Raw genomic sequence first — 19,784 nt, forward strand, 5'->3', positions numbered from 1 at the left:
GGAAGGATTTCTTTTGGAAGGTGAAATATAATACATAGTTATGGAGGGAAGGGGAGCATTGGTGGACTTAAATGGGAGGATTAAATGGGGAGGGAAAGGAAAAATGGTGGTAAGGGATGAAATATGGCAAGAGACAGCTAAAACTAAGGGTCACTTAAGGGTTCATATGGAAACCTACTATGGTAGAATCTTTTTAAAATATATACATATATGAAAGGAATCTAAATGGAATCTCCAAATAATAGGAAGAAAAAAAAAACCCAATTAGATATCTCTTGCCACCAAATGAAACCTCCAGTGCTAGAAATGGGTTACAGATAATTGAGGTTTTGGCCAAATGGACTCCCTGGAAATTGCCCATCCTCCGGACTACCTAGGCTACTGTCAAGGCTACTGCTTGCTCTCCACAAACTGATGATAAGACCCTATTGCTGAAGACAACACCTACATAATTCACTGAACACAGAGAAGTTGAGCTGGTGCCTACCTGGAGCTTTCATCCATACTGACTAGTGTTCACGGTACTGGAATGTACTCTGCATGTTACACCAACTCAACTACAAAACCTTGACTCTACAATGGTGACCTGCCTGAAAGATACACTAGTTCAATAGTAGCAGAAAAGTTGTGAGAGTAACCAACCACTCTCTCCTTGGAACAAAGGCCTACTCCATGAGATAGAACACATGTCCAATATTGTTTAGATGGTCAAGAATTTGAGACTACATAGGCCATGAACCTTGGGGAAAACCAAATATTACTGTTCTGCTAAAGGAACATCGAAATAAAATGATTCTTAATGACATTCTGCTATACTCATTGATCAGTGCCTTGCTCACCCTTCATCGGAGAAGCTTCCTCCTGCTGTAATTGAGAACTAACAGAGACCCACAACAAGACAATATGCAGAGAGTGAGAGACCTTCAAACACTCAGCCCTAAAACATATGTCTTCATCAAATTCCTCCTCTTGGGGCTCAGGGAACTCTGGAAACGTAAGCAGAAAGATGAAAGACATCAAGGAAACAGTGCCTTCCTGACCCAACAGTAGTGACACACACTGAACTCATAGAGACTGTGGCATCATACACAGGTTTCCACAGGTTTAAACCAGATGGGCTCCCAGTGGTGAAGGGGAAAGTAGACACAAACCCCTCATCCCTAATCCAGAAGTTATCTTTAATTGAAAACTGCTCACAAAGGAAAAATTGTTTTTCTTCTCCCGAGTCTCATTTGGTATATAAACCACACCTAGGGCGGGCCCCATACCCAGAAGCAGATGGCCAACACAAAATGAACTAAACTCAATGGTGTTTTGGGAGGTTGTTTGTCTCACATTTTTTTTTGGTCTGGGCATTCTTCTTCTTCTTCTTCCTCCTCCTCCTTTTTTAACCTTACAGATCACTTGATTCTATATTATGGCATCCAATTTTTTAAACAGGCTTTCTGTGTGAGCGTTTGTCTCTGTGTCAGCATTTTTTCTTGTTCTTTTACTATGGCTTTATTTTCTTTTGTCTTTTTTTGTCCAATTCTGGTTTGACTGTTTTATTTTATTTTATTATTTTTAAATGCCTGTTTGTATTCTAACAAGACAGAGAAAGGAAGGGTATGGATTTAGGTGTGTGGGGAAGTGGAGAGGATCTGGCAGAAGTTTGCCAAGGGGGGGATGTTATTCAGAATATATTGTATGAAAATAAAATCTATTTTAAAAAAATTTAAAAAAAGAATCCTTAAACCTTTCTTATTAATGAAGTTTAAAGGAGTCAATAAACCTTTTATCTATAATGAGATAAAATACAACTATGAATAAAGTAAAATACAGAAGTATATGTCTATATATTAGACTAGAAAAAAACACTTAAAATTTTTAAGATGATTGCTGAGTTACTGAATTTAAGTGACCGAACAAAAGGTGCACTGAACATGCCTTAGACAAACTTTGAGATTTTGAAAATGAAATCTAGCAGACATACTATAAATAAAAAGTAACTGGAAATATGAAGTAATTCTAGGAAGATGCCCAAGATTAATGTAGCAGTTTAGAGATAGTCCATTCGAAGGCAATGCAGAAAGAACAGATAAAAAAATAAACAAAAAGATCTGTGAAATTATAGAAATCTTTTGTGTGCAAGAAATTATTACTTGTATTAAAAGTAAGGTGAGTTTTGAGATTGCAGGCAGGACCACCTATGCCTCATTAATTTGTAATAAATTCTGAACAGAGGACAAAAAACACTTGAAATTGTCTAGGAAAGGAAATCAGATTACTATAACAGACACTGGGGATGACTGAAGTTCTACCATGAGCAACACTGAAAAATTTAAAGACAGTGAACAAAAGCTTTTAAAATTTTGAGCCCACATTCTTTATCAGTCAACTCTAGAGATAAACTAAAAAGAGTATTAACATATAAGATAAAATATTTCAACATGCAACATATATTTAAATGCTATAGAAAGAAATGTAGCAGTCAAGTAAATAGTTATATGTAACCAGAAGCACCACAGAAAGTAAAATCATGATGAAAAATGTCCACTGCTACTTAACATGGAAGCTTGCTTGTAAACTGAAAACCTAAGTGAGTGTCTGTCTTAGGCAGTCCCCAATGATGTACTGCCAGGCTCATTGAAACTTCCCTTGGTTGTGTTGACATCACTAATATGCTTGCTCATTGATGACATTCCTCACTTCTGTCTTTATTTTCTAGTATTTTCATATAGTTCTTCCCATGCTTTCAGTTTTCTGCTGAAACTACCCATGACATCCACCTTTTCCACCAGAACTGTTAACATTCTAGTTAACATTATTTTAAATTCCTGTCTACTGCCAAGGTGTCCCTTTTAAAGACCATGCTAAAATGTAAACCTTTGTAGAAAATTCTTTACAGATAGGTGTCTTCAGGACATGGTCAACTCAGGAAGACTCCACTCCCGTGAATAGAGGATTGTCTTTACAATTGTGGTTTTGGACAGCATTTGCTGCTTTCCCCCTCTGTCCCTCCACATGAAAGTACAAAGCAGGTGGGTGTGGGAAAACACAGTAGTCTAGTTCTATTTTGAAAACAGAACCTGCCACCCTTTCTTGGTCTTGAACTTCCCAATCTCTACAAATATGATCAGTACATAGCTGTTGTTTATGAAAGTACCCATATAAGATAACCTTTTTAACCAAACCATTGCATGAATGGATGAAGAAACTATCTTAACCTCCCAACATCATCATGTTGAAATACTGCTCTGATACTCACTTTTTTCTTTCCCAAGTCTTTTTTTTCTATTTTTCACATATCTTGCAGTTTTTGTTTGACTGTATAGCATTTTAATACCTATGTGTAGGACAATACAAACCTAAGTAAATAGATTTTATGTCCGAGTATGAGCACATCTTTCATTTCTGCTAGATCAGGAGTATCAACCTGGGATGATTTTGTTTCCAGGGCAGATGTGACAATGTTCGTGGACAGTTTTATTGTCACAAGTAGGGGGAAAGTTACTCCTCATATCTCACTGGTCCAGATCAGGGATTCTACTAAGCTTCTAAAAGTTAATAGGATATTCCCAAACAGAGAATTACACAATCCCAGATCTTCCAGAGCTGAGGCTGAAAAACCCTCATTTAAAGTGAAAATTGCCACTGTCCTGAGACAGAAAAATGGATTTGGAAGCCCCCGCTAGAGCAGAGTGCAAGTGCCCAGCAACCCTGCTTTGCCCTGTCCAGGTCATATGAATTAGTCACAAATTCAAGTATCTTGAACAAGGTTCAATCCAAACAGACTTTAGAATGATATATTTTCTAAATAAAATGCACTTACACATTAGTGAAGAGGAAGACAGAAAATGTGTTCATGAACCCAAACACTGAAATTTTTCTGTAAGGCCAGTCATATCCACGTCATCCCTGTACTTGGCATGTGGAAACAGGTGAATCAAAAGTTCCTGACCATGACTGGAGGTGGAGAGAATGATAATTCATTTTATATATTTATAAATTGCATTAAGTAGTAACTGTTAAAATATTAATAACTAGTATTTGTTTAGGACTAAATATGTTTGTGCCCTTTATATAGATTATAACATACAGTCCTGTCTGTGGTTATATAAAATAGGAACTGATACTCTTGATTTATTAGTCTATAGAACTGAGATCTTAAAGGATTAATCTACCCTCCCCCATACTTGGCAACAAGCAAATGATCTCCACAGTGGATATCCCTTTAAAAGGTACTTCACTGCTATGGGAGAAGATGACCAACTCCTGTTACATTGAAGAGTTGGTCTTTGAGGAAAAATGACATTGATAGCCAGAGATTAAAGTATTCAGGGATATATAAAAAAGATTATTTTTTTCCTTCAGAGTTTTATTTATTTTTATCTTATGTGCATGGGTGTTTGTTTTTTCTGCATTCTTGTCTATGCACCACAAAAGTAGAGTGCCTACAAAAGGTCAGAAGAGGGGGATGGAGTTCCAGGAACTGGAGTTACAGACTGTGGTTAGCTGCCATATGGGTGCGAGGACCAAATCCAGGCCCTCTGTGTGAACAGCAAGGACTCATAACTACTGAGTGACCTCTTTAGTTACCTAAAACAGAGGGTTTTGTTCATTTGTTTCCCTAGGTCTGAAGCCCAACAGTGGTGGAGGTCTTGGCACTATGGTACAGAGTAGCACATGCTAGCTTAGGAGATTCTTTTAGTCAGAATGTGACCTGTTCAGGACAGGTCACACATATCCCAACATCACAAGAATTTAGACAGGATTGGTCTGAGTATCCTTCTAGCAAAGCTCTTCTTACTACAGAGATAGGTGAAATCCAGAAACAAACAAGGGAAGAATTGTTGAAGATTTGACAATGAGCTGCTTTGTAAGCTTAGACACTTAGAATCAAAGCCATACTTATTAGCAGGCTTTCCTGTCGTTCTTATGTGTATCTTCGGTATATGTATGCGCTGCTAGAATACCACTTTATGCTTGCAGGAATCTACACATTTTCAAACTGCTTAAACATGCTTTATTTCCTCTAAACCTCACATTCACCTTTATGTCTGTTTATTGATGCAGAATAGTGAAAATCCCAGAGCCTAAGTGACTAATGAAAATCTTACATCTATGAGTGGCAGAGTGGGATGAAAACTTTGGTGTCTCAGTTCCTATTTTAGTGAATTTTGAAACAAATCCTCAGCTTTATTTGACTTGGGCAAAACTATGCAGAAGGTGAAAAACAAATGCTGGCTGGAGGCCCCTGGCACATGATTTCCAGGCCATGCTGGTCCACTCTTATCTGAGTAACTGATACTTTCTCTCCTTTGATGTTCTTTTATCTACAAAAGGAGGGAATTGGACTAGGTGGTATCTAAATTCTACTCTAGCTTGAATATCAGTCTTATTAACATTAAGTCATACGACCTTAAGAATATGTTTCAAGTCAGAGTCGAATACTGTAAAACTATTCAGTTATCTTAAGACGTTTTTATGTAATATTTGTAAATTTAGAACTTGTTTGTGTTCAGATTTCGTATGGGAAGGGTAAACAAATTGACCTGCCATTCTGGTATGTGCTTTGGTATTTTGTGTGAGATTGTACTGTGACTCATGTCTGCTGAGAGATGGTTAGAGGCTGGAATAGAAGCTGTAGCAAGGATGAAGTTAGGCTCTGTAACCCAGTTAGTGAACCTAAAAAGAAATAAATAACTTGGCTGAAAATAGGCAAAGACTATGAATAGACGTTTCTCTACAGAGAGTGTACATACACCAACAATCAAAGGAAAAGATGCCCAACATCACAAACCATTGAGAAAATCTAAATCAAGTGTAAAACTAAGCTATGACCTCACACCCATTGGGATACTACTGTTTAAAAGTGACAACACAATGGAAAATAACAAGTATTGGCACAATTATAAAAGAAAAGAAAACTAAGCACATTGTGTTGGGGATGTAAAATTGTATTGCCACACTGAAAGGTGTTAGGATGATTTCTCAAAAATTAAAAAAGGTAATTAACTCATTATTCAACAATTTTTAAAAAATGCAATTAACTCATTATCCAGCAATTCCTCTTCTGAGTATAACCACAAAATAATTGGTAACAATTTTTTGAAGAGGTTATCTGTGCACCTGTGTTCTTTGAATTTAAGTGTCACACAAAGGAAAGGATGAGGATGAGGAGGAAAAGAAGTAAGTAAAGGGGAAGGGGAGATGCAGGAGAAGGAAGAAGAAGAGAAAGAAAGAAATAAAGGAAATAAATTTTGGTACATGCTAAACTACAAATAAACCTTGAGGATATTATGCTAAGTGAAATATGCTGATCACAAAAAATCAAAACTATTTGCTTTCATTTATATGGGTCCTCTGTATTCTGAAGATGGTCATTAGGCTGTAGTATTTCTATCAATCAAGTGATCCATTTTATTGTATCTACTGGCTTTATGAACTTATATTTTTTGAAAGGGAGTTTCTAGCTTTCATAAAGCTTTAGTTTTCATTGCTATTATTAAGTGAGTTTCAGGTCATTAATGTAGGAAATATTGACAGAGTAAGACAAGCAAGGTTTGGAAATTGGGCAGCCTGAACTCAAACTTGTTCCCTTCACTCTCTAGCTCTGAAACTGTGAATAAACCATTTGACCTTTCTAAGGCATCCTCAGGTGTGAATGAAAGTGTTAACACTACCTGATGATGTCAGGAAGAAATAAGATGACATCTGCAAGGTGACTTTCAGTATAATCCTTGGAACATAGGGTTTGTTTGACAAAATACTGCTATTATTATTTTTAGACATGTCAAAGTGATAATGCATAAGAGATACTTAGAATACTTTTTGTAACTTCAGAACTGGATAAACTCTCCACTGTCTTAATAAAATCTCCTCTAAACAGTTTATAGTTCTGAGGAGAAAATACTCTAGATGAAGGATTCTGACAAGCTCTGTCATAATAGAAGTAATGATAAGTAGATCATTATCAATAATGTTATTAAGAACCGTTGAGCAGAATGCACTAAATGATGTGCTTGGGTCCTGGACTGTAGCAACAGTAGATGAGAGCTGTATCAAATGTAACTCTTGACAGAGAAGTTTGGCTCTTCCACCCCACACTGTAAGTTTCTAGGCCCCAAATATTGATCAGACTCTGTGGATCTTCAACTTGTTGAAGTCCTTGACTTTTGATATTTTGGGACTTGCAACCCTGTAGTTCATGCTAAGGATATACAATAAGCAACAGAAAGTAGAACAAACTTTAGGAAACACAACAAAGTTATAGGATCAAATACCATGCAGGTTCTGGATCTAAGTGAGAGGCAGAAATTTTGCAGAGCAGTTAGGAAACATATAGTCGTGAGTAGTTGCCCAGTCAGAATTTTGAGCATGGAGGCAACTTAAAGATCTATTTATCCAGTGCAGAAAAAAGAGAGTATCATGAAAACAAAAGCCACTTTTCCACATGTATTAAATCTCTTTACCGAAATATCTATGCACAACAGTGGGTGGTGACATTTTATTTTTAAGAATAAGATAAATTATTTAATAGTTTTTATTTATGTAAGGCAAGTCTTGCCACAAGTAGAAAAGATAAATGACCTTTTCTGGTTGCTCCTAATCCCATGTTTCTATAACTTGAAAAAAGTTATAGCCGACACTCTGCCAATAGTAATGCTAAATTCATGAATCTTTTAAATATAGGTAGGTTTTTAGGCAATAATATAGACATGGTGGAAAGCCTTAGGCCTTATGTACTCAAGAGAAAATTGTGTTCCATGAATTTTTAATAAACTAAACAGTGCTATTTCTTTGAAGAAATAAGGTATGCTAAATAAGAGTGACAGGAATTCCAAGGGGAAGCCCTGGAAAGAGACAGTGTTTGGCATGTTCATCTTTCAATGGGGCTGATGGAAACGGGTGGGAGCTTATTGTAAGAGGAGAGATTTTATTATACCAAAACTAAAGAAGCTTATCTTTTACCTATCTTAACTAAATTTACATCAGAATTTGCAAATCCTAACTGCAAACTATTTTAAAGGTTTAATTAACTGACAATTGTTTTGCTGCTGTTTCTCTTCCTAATAGTCAAATACAAAAAAATAGAGATCATACTTAAAAATACGAATTTGCCTTGTATCAGACATGCTAAACTGCTGTGGTCACATTCTAAATGTGATTCTAAAGGTAAGATTCTAAATGGAGAAGTGGACCCAGGTTCCAGAGACTTATGTGAATGGGAAAGACAAGAGAGCTTTTGTCTTTTCTCATCCAATCTTGTTTCTGTGTCCACCTCTCCTGCCCTCTCCCTTCCTCCTCCCAACTTCCTCCTGCTTGTGTAATCCCTGTCTGCATTAGCTGATTCTTTCAAACCTATATCTATGGTGGATGTTTTCTTGCAGTTTAAATGGCAAAAAGCAAATTGTCCTTTTAATTTAAATGTATAATACATTTGAAAGAGAGAAAGCTGGGAGGAAGAGGAACAGGAGGAGGTGGGGGAGGAGGGGCATGAGACAGACACACTTCTGTGTGAAGGTTTCACAAGGACTTGCAGGAGCCTAGAAAGGGGCGTGGAAGAGGCAGGAAAAACTGCACAGAGGTATCTGTGGCACATAAATAATCCACGAGTGTCTTAAATTATGGAATCTTGAGGGAGAAGGTGTTGTGCTAGAATCACTGCCCCTAGCCTGGGAAAAAATGAACAAATAAGGCATCAACCTGTTCTTTGTCCAAAAGGTTAAGCTTAAGGTCTAAGGGACGTTCTATAGGAAGAGAATCCACTTGGAAAAGTATCACCAGGATCTGGTAACATGAGACTGTGGGGGTGGGTGGGGCATGTTTACCAGAAGGGATAAAGAAGATTTTAGTTTATTTATAGAGAGCTGTTACATGGCATTTATAAATGGAATTCCAGATACTCTCTTTTTCCTCTTTTATGTTATTCTCTTTTATGACTGAGATGTGCCTGCCACTTCAACCTGAAATATTGCTAGAGCCAAAGACATACAACCAACACTTTTCCAGAAGCAGTCATGATTACTCATTAAAATTAAGAAACATCTAGGCTTTGTGGTACATACCTGTAATCCCAGCTCTTGTGAAAAGGAGGCAGAAGGATCAGAGGTTCAAGGTTGGGGCTAGAGAAATAGCTCAGTGATTGAGGGTGTGCATTATTGTTCCAGAGGACTAAAGTTTGGCTTTCATCACTCATGTCTGGTGGCTCACAACTACCTGTGACTCCAGCTATACTGGCCTTCTCCAGCACCCATAATGCATGAACACATACCACACCCCAAATATATATATATATATATATATATATATATATATATATATATATATCCCCATTATACATATAAATTCCAGATCATTTACAGCTGCATAGTGAGCTCAAAGCAAGTTCCATCTACAGAAAACCACATCTCAAGACAAACAAACAAACAAATAAAACAACAACAAAGATATGACACCTGGGGTGTACTAACATCATTATTTATTGTTTGCTAAGTTTCTTAAGAGAAGTATACTGATTTTACCAAGATATTGACATTATTTAAGTGGTATTTGTTATATCAGAAATATAAAAATACAAATTATTAATGTCTTGTTATTCTTATGTAATATTTTTACATGGGGTTAAAATGGCTACTCACATACAATCAGCTATTTAAATTTGTCCAGGACTGATGAATCTTTCAGAATGCAGAAGCTGCCGTACGAAAACCAGGATAGTTGGTATCCTTGACACCTAATGTGAGAGCAAAAAAATTATTTAATTTTCTAGCTCATTTAATACTTACTGTGTGCCTTTAAACTTAAGTACTCTGTGTGATACATGAATATATAACAGGTGGTCTCCAGTGAAAGAGAAAGATGGGGAACATTGACATATCTGTAAACAGTGCACTTCCACCTACACATCCTGCTGTGGATTTAAAGGTGGTGGCATGTGGTTCACGATGGTCCTTTACTCTGAAATCTTACTAGGTGTCCAGTGTTCTTCTAGATACTAGGGGTTGGTATAAAGTGTGTGCTATCGCTTGCTGTTCTCTGTTCTTTACCATACAAGGGGAATAAGGAAACACCAGAATTCAAGGGATTATTGTTCCTAAGTTTCCAGAAAAGCTGACCTTTGGGAGTCAGATGATATAACGCTGTTAGTTTAGAATTTTCTATTAATTGATAAAGTTTGATTAATTATTTAATTTCACTGACTCTCAATTTCACTAACTCTAAGATGAAATAGTTAACATAGAGGATCAGTGACTTTTTGTTTTTCTAAATCTTTATTTTTGTGGGTTTTTAATACCGTGACCTCAAGTAGATTTTGAAAGGAATATGGATACCATTGAGCATATTTCATGAAGAATATATGTCTGTGGGTGCTGGCATATAATTCCACATATTTAAGAGTTTGAAGTAATCTAAGGTCAGCCTAAATCAAAAGATTGTTGTGGGAAGTTCTTACACCTGAGGATTGAAGAAAGTGATGATTTTGCTGCTGTATTCCAAAGGCTGCTTAGGTGTTATGCTAAAGGAAAATTCCTGTCAATATAGGCAAATTAAAAAGAACTTCATAGCTATAACTACAAGACAGAGAATGTTCACATTATTAAAGTCAAGATAATGTCTACCATCCTGAATGTTTGAGAGTCAGGTAGATCAAATATTGTATAATTTCACAGTTAGAGGTGCTGAAAGTGGAATGTAAGACATTAAACAGAAAAGTACTCTTACTAAAAAAATACAAGTTACAAAACTTAGACATATGTGTGTATAACTCAAAAGACTATTCTTAAAAGTTCAAATGTCTTTGACTAAAGACTAATTTTACCATGTTTCATTTCATGCCTCAGCAGCGAGTGTCAGATTCCTCAGCTGAGATTTAATTGTTTAATACTAAACCATGTCCTGGAGCTGCTCTAACTACCAAGGGAGATCTATCACCTCAACTGTCTTTGTCTGCTAAAGGTCGGTGGGATGGCAAATAAGAAAAAAGGGGGTGAAGGCATCTAGATGTCGAGGAACATTCTGGATCACAATCACAGCAGTAGCCTCTTTTATGCTTCCTGTAGTCCATGGTCTACAAACAGGATCTGTCCAGACGAAAGGGAAGTAATCACTGGTTGGACATTTTTGTTTCTTTTTTTAAAATTTGATGTCTTGGTATCAAAGATCCTCTGCCTTTAATAGTGTCAGATAGAGGTAGCAGAGAGTTGATAGGCAAATTTTCTACATAGATGCTTTGAAATACGAAAATTTCACATAAATGTCACAAATTCTGGCTTGTCCTCAGAACATTCAGCTGTTCAAGTATCTACCCACAGCAGTATATGCCAGCCAGCATTTGCTTATGGAAAGCAGCATATACACTGCTGGGCTCTGTAGTTTTGTATCTGCTTCATTTAAATAACATCTTCCCCATAGCCCATAGACATGGGAGCAGGCCTTTAAAGAGTTTGTTAGTCAACAGATATTTATTTAGTCTAAGTTTTTGGGCATTTAGAATACGTTAGTGAACAAAAGTGACAAATTTCATGGCCTCTTTTTGCCTTACATTGTAGTAGAGTGAGATTATAGCTGGCTAGCACAATCAGGAAATTATATGGTATATTCTCAATAAACTAGTACCACATTCACATGCCTTATTTGATTTACATACATTACCACGAGGGTAGCTAAACAAGCTCTCAGTGATGAATGCACACTTTGACCCCCCAGGTGTCAATGGTATATGATAGGCTGCTACATACAAGTTCTCAGACAAAGAGAGAATGTACATGTCTTTTCTCCTTGATGCGTCCTCTCATGAGCCCAAGGATTTGTGCTGTGGCTGGAGGACTTCCATACTTGTTGCATGCGAAAAGTTTCTTTCATGTGTTTTATCTGATGCCCTTGGAGGTCTTACACCTTCACGATGCTCAGCATAGGCAAATGGCCTCTCAATCCTGTGACTTGGCTGAGAAGTGAGAAATAGTAAAAATATTTGGGGGCATTCTTTACATTTGCATGGAATTGGTGTGCTACAGGGTATCTTTGTTGTTATTCCTAACATGTGAAGTTTCTCTTATTGCACTGATGGATAAAGACAAGCTCAGGGGAGATGGGTTTGTGCTGGAAAGAAATCCTGGCTGCATCTCCCTAGGGACATCTTGATAAGAGGTCCCTTTAGCAACCCTTCCTGGGACCTGGGGCTACTTAACCTTGGTTCTAATCAGTAGTATCTACCTTTTCTGGTCTATGGTGGGCCTCTCCTCACATGGTAAGTAGAGAATCTTTTCGGTTTCACTGACTAACAATACTGCCTTGCACTTGAAATTTTTTTTTAAAGAATCATCAGGGCCATCTTCTTTTTCTTCATTTTCGTTTTCTAAGAGAGTGCTTTGGATACTCAGAATGGCTTCTTTGCATTCACTCATATTAGAGAATGATTTTGTGAATCATTGTTTTTGGAGATAGGTAGTCTCAGAAAAGAGGACCTCTTGTATTTGCTGGTGAGTACAGATTAAAGCAGGACTCATCATATAACCATGAGTCACTTTCCATTTATTACTATAGCCTTCTGCCACTAGATTCCCAGTGCTATTTATGTATCTATGTATGTATGTATCTATGCCTCTATGTATGTATGTATGATGTATGTATGTGTATCTATCGATCTGCTTATCTGTCACCTATCTACCTCTTTTCTAACATCTAATTTTTGTTGTTGCTCTTTTATTTTTTTGTTATTTGTTTTCAAACATCCCCCCCCCCAATACTGGGGACTAAAGTTATCGCCTTGTGCGTGCTAGGCAAGCTATGTACCACTAAGATACATTACCTTCTCTCATATTCATCAAACCTCTATTTGTCTTTGGGTGTCCACTATTAACAAACTGCTCCAGAAATTGAGGAATAATATCCTTGCTTTGCATGTCTGGCTGCCACCTAGTATTAAAAATCTCATCGTGTCTCTGCAGCTCCTGCTGTGCACATGACTTATTGCTTTGTTAAAACTGTTTGAACTGAATACATAAGAACTAGACACCACTTCTCTGGAAAGCAGATTATTAAGTTAGTTTAAGTTATAGATTCTTCTGATTCAAGCTCATTTAGAGATGGTTTACAGCAAACGAAGTTTCTGAAATCTAAAGCAACCATAGCAAGGGCTCTCCAAAAGATTCAACCTTGAGGACTGGGGAGATAGGTCAGTTGGTAAAGTCCTTGCTTTGCAATCGTGAAGATCTGAGACTGATCACCAGAACCCATGTTGAAAAGCCTGACCCATTGCACAGGACTGCAATCCCAGAATTAGGAAGACAAAGATGGACAGAGCACTGGGGCTTAGTAGCCTGCTGCTCCAGCACCATCAGCAAACTGCAGGCTGATGAGAGACTTTGTCTTGAAAGCCAAAGTGAACAGTACCTGAATAGCACCTGAGTTTGACAGCATTTGTAAATAAACACAAAATACGTATTTCCACACCCATCCCTCCTCCCACCACACACTGGAAGTTCAATATCTGCTATTCGGTGGCTCCTGGGATCTATTTCAAGTATCGGTGGATGCTTAAAGTCTATGAACACATTCTCAACTGAACTTCAAAGGGGGTAGTTTTAGGCTTCACACTGAGCTGGTATGTGACTGGCTTTGTACTCTGGGTCTGATCACAGATACGTAGCTTCTTATTTTGTACATGAACTCATCTCTTTTCATTTACATGGTATTATGTTTTTAACTCAATGTCATGATTTAAAAAATTAATCCTTTAACTGGCATTTGTGATTCTATGGGCATAAACTGACCCTTAAGACAGTATCTTTAAAGAAAGAAACCTTTAAAAACTAAGCTTTGTATGATTTGAGGATATATTTCAAAAAAGTTAAATGAATACAACATGGCACATAAAAGTTAAGGTTCTATGTGCTTATTTGAATTACAATATTCTTAAAATGGATCAGATTTGGATTAAAATTTGTCTTTTTGCTGATCTTTCACTAATGTGAATTTGGTGGTATGGACACTGTGCTTTGAACTGATCTGGCAGCCAAACAAATGAAGTTCTGGAAAATGAAGTTCCATTACCTTTTCCTCCACCACTTCGATGCTGATGCTGTTAAGAATAAGATCAGAATGAGGTTTCCAGAACCTTAGTAAACATGAGATTAGCAAACAGCCCCCTTTCGTGTGTATTAGGGTGAAAATTAATCTGGACAAGAGTGAGATAAATACTCATAAGGCACTAAAAGACTATAAAACCAAATGCTTGGTTATCTTTAAAGTTTAAAATATTACTATAATCATGGGAATTACATTACTACATAGCATTCTTTTACACTTCTGATAGTGCCTTAAATTACCCTGATACTTGAAACGTCTCTGCACACTGCCAGAGGAGAAAGGCAAATACCAATCCAGCTTCAGAGGGTTCTTCTATCTACAGTGGTGACCAGCATACATGATACATTGGTATAATGATAGCACAAACATTGTGGAAGTAACCAACAAATATCTGTTGGATTTAAGGCCCACTCCATGAGATGAAACCCATGCCTGAAACTGCCCAGGTGTCCAAGAACCTGAGACAAAATAGGTCATGGATATAGGAGAAAAGCAAATACTATTGTTCTGCTAAAGAAACATAGCCATAAAATGAGTCCTAATGGCATTCCATGATACTCATATGTCAGTGTCTTACTCAGCTATCATTGCAGAAGCTTCCTCCTATAGTAAACAGAAATAAATAGAAAGACCTGTAACTGGACAATGTGCAGAGAGTGAGAGAACTTGGAACACTTAGTCCTAAATGGGATCAAACCTCTCCCCTAAAGGCTAAGGGAGCTGTGCAGAAGAGGAGACAGAAAAATTACAGGAGCCTAGAGGGGATGAGTGATGCCAATGAAACAGTGTCTTCTAGGTACAACAAGACTGATGCACACATGAACTCACAGAGACCGGAAGAGCATGTATAGAGCCTGCACAGGTCCAAACCAGATGCGTGTGTGTGTGGGGGGCAGTCTTCAGCACTGAGATAGGGAAGTGGACTTGAATTCCCACCCCAAACCAAGGTTCTATTTCCAATTGACATCCACTCACAAAAGAAAAATTAGTTTTTTTCTAGGGAGTCTCACTGGGTATCCAAACCACATTTAAGGGCAGGCTCCATGCCTGGTAGTAGCTAGCCAAAACAAAACTAACTCAATGGTGTTTTTGGAGTTTTATTTTTGATTTTGTTTCATTTTGTCTCATAATTTTTTGTTTGAGCATTTTTTAAACCTTACTTTGCTTGTATATTATAGTTTCTGAATTTGTGTGTGTGTGTGTGTGTGTGTGTGTGTGTGTGTGTGTGTGTATGCAGCTCATATATTCTTTCTTTGTTGCTTTTGTGTGTTTGTTTCTGATAGTATGTTTGGTTCTTTTTATTCTTTCTTTTATTTGCCAATTTGTTTTCTTAAGAGAGAGAAAGAAGAGCAGAGTTGGATGGTTGAGGAGGTAAAAAGGATCTAGGAAGCAATGAGAGGAGAAACTCTGATCAGAATATATTGTATGAAAATACTTTATTTTCAATAAAAATAATATCATAATGAAACTTACGTTTTGAAACTGATGTGATAAAGAAATCACACAATAGCTGAATATAGAAGTAAATGTATTTATAACATGTACTCAGAAACTCATGGTATTGAAGTTCATGGATGCTAAGGGATATTTCCATGGTTATGGAAGATCACTTTGCCAAGTAGTACTGCATAGTACATTTTGAGGCCCAGCTTTCAGAAAACTATAGCAAAAAATGTAATAATTTCAAATTAAAAGATCATTTAAAGCCTACTGTACCACAGAGTAAATTTATAACAAGCAAATTTCCAAATTTGATGACTCCTCAGCAGTAAACAGGCTTTGAGACTTGCTATACAATATGTGCAACATCCTTGTGAAGAATTAGGAAATAGCATTCCTAAGCATCACATTTTCTAAGTGCATAGAAATCAGTACCTCACACGTACTAGGCAAGATCTCTACCACTGAGCTATCCTTCTAGCTCTGACTCTATATGACAATGTAGCTATTTCTCATAGAATACTAGACTAGATTAAGTGCAGCACATATCACTGTAGTGAATGGTTTCTCAGTTAGGTACTGTGGCATCTTGGAACAGATGATGCTATGATGTGGGAAACAGTTCTATGTAACGCAAGATGTTTAGTAGCAATTTAGCCTCTAGATATCTGCAGCAATGAATACCCCAGAAGTATAGACTGAAGGTATTTTCAAGTACTGCCAATAGTTCTTAAGAGGTAGCAGCAAAAGCGATTCTCATTGCTAATCACTATTGCAATTTGCTTCTCTGCCCAGGGGAATTAAATTGTGGGAAATTGAAGGTCTATTGCTTTTCCCTCCAACTTGGTGCTGGTAGCAGAGTCTGGAGGACAAGGTTAGAATGAGGTGTCCAGTACCTTAGTAAATATGGGCTTTAGTGATGTAACAACACCTCCTCTTCCTGCCCCTCATAGGGTAAAACTAATCTGGACAAGAAAAAGTTAAACCTGTGCAAGGAATAGGACATCACTGTGCCTTAGGAATGACTGGCACAACCAGATACTAAAACTTTAACCAAGTGAAAACGTTAGAGGAGAAATATTCCTTTTGTGGCTGTGGGTAAAAAATAAAATATGGTAAAGTAAACTCAAAGAAATTCTCAAGACTTCCTGTACAGTAGCAACTCTGCAGGCAAAGATGGTAACTGCTGCTTGAAAAATTTTTTATCTCCTCCATAGAAATTGATGTTAAAAATGTTACCAACTATGGTTATTTTTTTCATAATTCAGAGTCGTTTGTATTATTCAGAATCTCTCAAGCTATTATTGCTCCACGAGTCATTTCCTTGCTATTAGGATAAGACTCCCCGCTCCTGTTCTCAGGTGATTTAACACCTTAGTTGCTCATATTGGCACGGTCCTTCCTTCAGTACGTTCTGACAAATGCTTTTGCAGTTTGGGCCCCTCTTCCCATGATTCTGGGAAAGGACATGTTTGTCTGGTTTTATGACAAGATTAATTGCCGTTTAGGGTTGATCTGAACGTAAGGTCTTGAGAGTATGTTATTAATTTTGCCAAATATAGATGAGCAAGTTGAGACCCTGAGATGTAAGTAACCTGCATATGTTACAGATTTGAGCCACAGCTGGCGTCCCAACCCAAACTTTGATCCAAAGTTCATGTTCTGTTCTACCGTGTTACTATTTCATTGTCCTCTTAGCTATGAAAGTAATAGGAATCACCCACATTTATGCAATTTATATTTTTAGGCAATAATTTTGCATATAGCCCACAAATGCACACCCATATTATGCATTTTCAGCAATGGTATGCTCATTAGTTGGTAGGCAGTAAAATAATATTGAATTTAAATGAATGAAGGGAAAAGCAGGAGCTAAAAGAATCCAAAGTGTCAGAATAAATAAATCTATTTGTTATTTATTCATGCATCCACATATTTATTCATTAATTCAACACAAGCATATTAAGACAAGTATGTGCTAATTGAAGCGTTATTGACTGGCATAGTTCTTATTTTCATGGTAGAAGCTACACAGAGTGGGCTTATGAGAAAACCCAAGTGGAGCTTCAGACAGGTCATGAAACCACCTGTTGCTTAGCAACAGAGATTTAGTCTGAGAAATGTGTCATTAGATGTTTTTTTTCATTATGTGAGCATTATACTTACACAAGGATGAATGGTACGGTCTACTATACACAGGCTGTGTGGCATAATGTATAAATGTATATGTGTTTACACATATGCATGTTGAATGTATGCTATAGTCTGTTGCTTCTAAGGCAATAAAGAGTAAAACAGCATGATATTAAATCAAATGATGCAATTTAACAGTGGGATAAACAAAATCTGTGTAGTTGCTGTGGGTATGTTACAGCATTCTATTTTATAATAAATTTTTCTTGTGTGAGTGGGAGTAAACTCTAAAATGTCAATACAAAACACAGTATAGTAAGTGCTTAAAGATGTCATATGCCCATTTATTATCAAGTATTATATGCTTTACACAATTAACACACGCTACATATTTATAGGCCAGAAGCACAGTAAGCTTGTTTATATCAGCATTAACACCCACAAGAGTAACACAACGAGTTAGATGTTAGGATAGCCGAAAGGTCACTAGGCAATAGAAAGTTTTTAGCACCTTTTTAATTTTACTACAGGACCATAATTGAGTCTGCAGCACAATGGCAGAACCCCATCACACAAAGCATGAGAGGAAAATGAAAGAAGATCAAACCTTGGATGTGCTATCACCCAGGAGAAGAGGGAAAGTAATTTTGTGACAGTCTTAGAGATGTGTGTAGGGATAGCATTGTTACATGAATTCAGTTACTGTTTCTGCCATAACCTTCTCTATGACTCTGAGAGTGGTTATATGGATATAAAGAGCTTCTTAGCTACAGTGTCACATGTCCTCTGTTTGTTTTAGGATGTTTTGGTATATGAAAAGAAAATAAGAACTGGATTAAGATTCAACCAGAAACATCTACTCAATCTTAACTGACCTTATGTAACATCACTGGCTTTCATGGTAAAGTTAGACCACATAACTTTATACGAAATCTGACTTAATATAAAACAGTTAGAATGAAAGACAGCATACTTCAAGACACTGCTGCTGACACCAGACATCTGGACAGGATCCAAAAAGCATGGAAAATGAAAGCAGCAATTGAAAAATGGAATTATATAAAATAAAATGTATACTCATAGTAAAGCAATCTTCAGTGGAGAGAGAAGCCACACCAAGGCAGAAAACACTTGTCAACAGTTTCCCTAATTGCAGAATATGTCCAGAACATATAAACAACTCAAAATATGTGAAAAATCAGAAAATAATAATTGAATTAAAATAGGTAAATAGAGGTAGGCTAACTGCAGATTTTTGCATCTGCCTCCTCTTCTCCATATCCAATTCCCCAGTCACAGTCTTAGCTCTGTAGTAGAACACCTGCTGTAATCTCCCTTTTCCCCACCTTGCCCCCTCTCTAGTGGATTAATTAGATCTTATCTTCCAATCTTCCTTTCCCCTACTCATCCCATTATCCCAGGCCCCAACACCAACTGGCATTTCCTGGCAACTTCCCAGCCACTACTTGTGAAGCAAGTAGGCAAATTGCAGCCCTTATGTCTTCCTCCACACTTCCAAATCTCATCCAAAGCTCTGTAGCAGACCACCTGCTGTGGCCCCCCACCCTTACCTGGCTCCATCTCCGTGGGATCACACAGATATTCCCCTCAAACATTCCTTGCTCCAACTCACCACTTTATCCAATCCCCAACTCTAACATGCATTCATTGGTAACCCAAAGACCACACTGTCCAGGGAAATGGGTAGCCTAACTGTGGAGTTTCACATCACCTTCTTTTCTTCTAAATCCAACCCCTCCCCTACTCCCAGCTGTATAACAGACCACCTTCTGTGGCTTCCCCTTCCTCTCTGACCCCATCTCCAGGGAATCATGCAGATCTTCTCTTCCAGCCTTCCTTGGAACTCATTCTTTTATCCCAGTCCAGATTTCTTTTTTTTTTTATTTTATAATTAACTTAATTTCACATATCAACCATGGATTCCCCTGTCTTCCCTCCTCCCACCCCCAGCCCTCCCCACCAATCCACCCCCATTCCCACCTCCTCCAAGGCAAGGTCTCCCCTGGGGAGTCAGCCCAGCCTGGTAGATTCAGTTGAGGCAGGTCCAGTTCCTTCCTCTCTGCACCAAAGCTGAGCAAAGTATCCCAGCATAGGCCCTAGGGTCCAAAAATCCAGCT

Source organism: Peromyscus californicus, unplaced genomic scaffold (assembly GCF_007827085.1).
Source record: "Peromyscus californicus insignis strain IS unplaced genomic scaffold, ASM782708v3 Scaffold_9__1_contigs__length_137607984, whole genome shotgun sequence".
NCBI classification, from domain to species: domain Eukaryota; kingdom Metazoa; phylum Chordata; class Mammalia; order Rodentia; family Cricetidae; genus Peromyscus; species Peromyscus californicus.